Consider the following 5344-nt stretch of genomic DNA (forward strand, 5'->3'; position numbering starts at 1 on the left):
TATTTATAACCTGCTGTTAACAGCGGCCCGACAGCGCCCCCCGCTGGACCAATCAGGCAGCGCACACGAGACACGTGACTGATGACGCGGTGGAGAGTGACGCTGCATAATGTTGGGGAAAAAGCTATGGAACAAAAAGGATATACTCTTTAAACACAAGTCCTTAAACCTCAAACCTTCTATTTCATTTTGATATATAATTTACTTTCCTTAATTTGTAACTGCATTTTATCCTGAAGTTTTGTACCTTTTCTGTATATATATGTATATCTGTCAAGAAAAAAAAGAAAAAGAAAAAAAAACAAAAAAAACATGGAAACAGTTCTCCTTATCTAAGTGTTATAAAACAACAAACTGAAAATAAACAAAGTACAGGCCTTAAAAATGTAAAAAAAAAAAATTATTTATGATGGAAAAATGTTTTGTTTGGTTACATTGAACTGAATTTGATTTGATTCATTTGTTAATTATTTTATCAAAATTTTACATGCACAAATATACATTTTCTGGTAAGAAACCAAACTTTTTGGAACTTTAAATATATCTTCTCCCTCTGTGATTGTAAGAATGAACAAGCTGTTAAAACTTATAATCTATGTAAACCTTACAATATTCTTACTGAGTAAGTTTTATTTTATTTTTTTCCGTCCTGCTGTCAACCCCAGCATGTTTGGTTGATGATGATTGTTGTGTATTAATGTCGTATACGACATTTCCTCATTATTGTAGACACTGTTCTCAGTCTTATGTATACTCTTGTTGTGAATGTCAATAAAAACATTTAAAAAAAACATGGAAACAGCAAAGTTCTCCTTATGTAAGTGTTACAAAACAACAAAAACAGAAAATAAACTGAAAGTACAGGCTTTAAAAATGTGACAAATTGCTTTAATGGATTATATATATATATATATGGATTATATATATACAGTGCCTATCATACGTATTCACCCCCTTGGATGTTTTACCCTTTTAGTGCTTTCATAAATCAATCCTGGTCAATAAAATGTGGCTTTTTTAACACAAAAATTCATTGGAAAAAACTCTTCAACGTCAAAGTGAAAACAGATTTCTACAAAGTAATGTCAATGAAATAAAAATATATAAAGAAATATAATTGTTTGCATAATTATTCACCCCCTTCAAGTCAGTATTTTGTAGATGCACCTTTGGCTGCAATCACAGCAGTGAGTCTGTGTGGATAAGTCTCAATCAGTCTTGTACATCTGCCCACAGCAATTTTGCTCCATTCTTCCTTGCAAAACTGCTCAAGCTCTGTCAGGTTGCGCGGGTATCGGGCATGAACAGCCCTTTTCAAGTCCAGCCACAAATTCTCTATAGGATTGAGGTCTGGGCTTTGACTTGGCCACTCCAGAACATTAACCTGGTTCTTTTTTAACCCTTCCTGTGTAGCTTTTGCAGTATGCTTTGGATCATTGTCTTGCTGGAAAATAAATCTTCTCCCAAGCCGTAGTTCTCTTACAGACTGAATAAGATTGTCCCCCAGGATGTCAGTGTATTTTGCAGGATTCATTCTGCCCTCAATCTTTACAAGCCTTCCAGGTCCGGCTGCTGAGAAACATCCCCACAGCATAATGCTACCACCACCATGCTTCACAGTGGGGATGGTGTGTTTTTGGTGATGTGCAGTGTTTGGTTTTGATGGCCAAAAAGCGAAATTTTGGTCTCATCAGACCAAAGAATCTTCTTCCACTTGACCATGAAGTCATCCACGTGCTTTTTGGCAAACTCTAGTCGAGATCTAATACGAGTTTTCTTCAACAGTGGCTTTCTCATTGCCACTCTCCCATAAAGCTTTGACCGGTGAAGAACCCGGGCAGCAGTTGCTATATGCACAGTCTCACCCGTCTCTGCAGCTGAAGCTTGTAACTCCTTCAGAGTAGTCATAGGGGTCTTGGTTGCTTCTTTCACTAGTCTCCTACTTGCACGGTCACTCAGTTTACAAGGGCAGCCTGATCTAGGCAGATTCACACAAGTGCCATATTCCTTCCATTTCTTGATCATTGATTTCACTGAACTCCGGGGGATGTTTAATGCCTTGGAAATTTTTTTATATCCATCCCCTGAATTGTACTTCTCAATAACCCTTTCCCTGAGTTGCTTGGAGTGTTCTTCTGTCTTCATGGTGTAATGGTAGCGAGGAGTACTGATCCACCAGTCTGGACCCTTCAGACACAGGTGTTTTATACCTCACCCACACCACTCAGGTGATCTTCATTTCACTAATTGTGAGACTATTGGAAACAATTTGATGGACCTCTATCGAATTAGACCATTCAATTAAAAAGGGGGAGAATAATTATGCAAACCATTATATTTCTTTATATATTTTTATTTTATTGACATTACTATGTAGAAATCTGTTTTCACTTTGACATTAAAGAGTTTTTTCCAGTAAATATTTGTGCTAAAAAGCCAAATTTTATTGAACAGGATTGATTTATGAAAGCACTAAAAGGGTAAAACATCCAAGGGGGTGAATACTTATGATAGGCACTGTGTATATAAACATTGTAGTTTTTTTTTCTATCTTACTTTGCATCTTAAACATGACACACATTTCATGGTCACCAATAGGGCTGGGTATCGATTCAAATGTCAAGAATCGATTCGATTCTGATTCTTAAGATTCAGAATCGATTATCACGATCCGATTCGATTCGATCCGATATTGATTTGGGTTAGTGTTAATAAAACAGTTTTTTCAGCTGTTGCATGAATTATATGACTGTAGTTATGCAACATATTAATACTAGTATCAATCAGCTCCCAGAATGCTGATAGAACTACTTTCAGAAACATGGTGGGTCAGAATTACCAAACAGATCCAGGGCAGCAAACAGAGGACAAAAGAAATCGCTTTTATTTTTTCCCCATTTATGAGAATTTGGTTTTTAACATTTATGCAAATGTAACCCCAAGACAGTATTTAAAGCAAAGAAATATAGACAATTTATGCAATTATAACTGAAAACTTTAATATTTTCATACCTTTAAACATATTTAAAGGCAAAAACATGGCACCAGTTATTCTCGTGTCCAACAAAATATTCCTTTTTTGGGCATAAACAAAAAAGTACCAAAAGTTGTAATGTAATGATGAAAAAAAAAAAAAAAAAAAAAATTTAAATCGATCTTTAGACATATGAATCGATTTTTAGGAATTAATATGAGAATCGATTTAAAATCGGACAATCGATTTTTTCAACACAGGCCTAGTCACCAATTACAAGACATTTCAGAGGCAGCGTCGCTGTTGCGGCGTGTACGGATCGGGGACCATCCGAACTCAGACATGGCGTCATCAGCCTGGTGGGGACGTCCCCAGCGGGAACCGTGTCTGGACCCCTGTCTTCCTGTCCATGTGCGAGGTTTCGGGTTCATCTGGAAACAGAGACATGAGTGACATCAATCCACCTCACATTTGTTCCCATGACACACTTAAAAATGAAGTAAGTCCACTTCAGCATTTTAACACAACTATCCCTAAATGTCTTTGTAATCCATGTGCAGTGGTGGACAGTAACGGAGTAAATTTAGTTGAGTACTGTACTTAAGTACATATCCAGAGGATTTGTACTTTACTTGAGTATTAGATTTCTTTGGTACTTATTACTCTTACTTGAATACATTTCCAAGACAAATATTTTTACTTTTACTCGAGTAAATTTCTAGGAAGGCTGAAAAGTACTCGTTACTTTCAGTTCTGCTCTTTTTTCTTCTTCCCTAAAGCTGGTTTCAAAGAGTTAATTCTCAGAAACAAGAGTTAAAAGATCCTTAAATTAATTTAGAAAAAATATAGTAATTTACTGATGTGGAAAATAAGAAATTTACTCTTATTCTTACTCTTACTTTTACTTAAAGTAAATTTAAAAGCATTTACTTTTCTACTCTTACTCGAGTAATATTTTGACTGAGCTACTTTTACTTGTAACGGAGTAAATTTTGACCAGTAGTATTTGTACTCTTACTCAAGTACTGGGGTCGAGTACTCTGTCCACCTCTGTCCATGTATTCGTTCATTCGTCTTTCAAAATAAAACCAAAAATAAAAAGCGAAAAAACAACTCATTTTCTCAGTTTTCGTTTTTTTTTCAACGGGAAAGGCACTGAACTTGCTTCAGATCAAAAAAGAATAAAACGGGAAATGGCGGTTATCCGTTTTTTCCATATTCATTTGAGGATAAAATCGAATACTGAAAAAAAAGAGTTGTTAGGAAACGAATACTGAGAAAATTAGTTGTTTTTTCATTTCCTTACTTTTGATTTTATTTTGAAAAACAAATGAATGAATGATACACAGATTTGTTCATGAAACAGCTTTTTTTTTCCCCCAATTCTGACATCCTGTTGGGATGAAAAAAAGAAAAGTACCATTTTCTCCATAAATGTCTTTCCCCAGTGACACATTAAGGAAGGAAACAGCATGCAGACCTCAGTAAGTGGATTATCTTTTGTGAGCCACACAAATAACGACAGAACAAGATTTATTTTAAGAAACATCCTTTTGCTAATTCCAATTGTGTCCCACCTGAACAAAGACGGTTGTGTTCATGTGAAGACTCTCCACTCGCTCAGACAGGTGACTCAACCACTCCAGATGGCTGCTGATGGACTGGCTCAGATCACCGCTGCTCTGTGTATGAAAATAGAGAAAATAGATCAATGTATCAAATTAGCTTTGATTTAAAATGTTGTCTTACCAGAGGTGTCAAGTAACGAAGTACAAATACTTTGTTACCTTACTTAAGTAGAAATTTTGGTTATCTATACTTCACTGGAGTAATTATTTTTCAGACGACTTTTTACTTTTAGTCCTTACATTTACACACAATTATCTGTACTTTTTACTCCTTACATTTTAAAAACAGCCTCGTTACTCTATTTCATTTCGACCTTTAAATAAAAACTATCCAGTTAAATTGCTCCATCCGGATAGAGTGAATTTGGTTGTGGTTGTTTCACACGCTAAATCGATAATATGGGATGTTCAGGATTTGATCCTTCAAAATACACGACCCATGACATGAATTGCATTACACTTTGTGAACATTATACGATAAAGAGGGGAAAAAACCCCAATTATATCGCTTTATTTGATATTAATTCATTCATCCTCCTTTATTTAACCAGGCAGGTCATTAAGAACATTCTTATTCATAATGACAGACTGGCAAGAGACAAGGACCACTTGGGGAGGAAGGAAGGAAGGAAGGAAGGAAGGAAGGAAGGAAGGAAGGAAGGAAGGAAGGAAGGAAGGAAGGAAGGAAGGAAGGAAGGAAGGAAGGAAGGAAGGAAGGAAGGAAGGAAGGAAGGAATGGAGA

The sequence above is a fragment of the Cololabis saira genome, chromosome 11, assembly GCF_033807715.1.
Source record: "Cololabis saira isolate AMF1-May2022 chromosome 11, fColSai1.1, whole genome shotgun sequence".
In the NCBI taxonomy this organism is placed as follows: domain Eukaryota; kingdom Metazoa; phylum Chordata; class Actinopteri; order Beloniformes; family Belonidae; genus Cololabis; species Cololabis saira.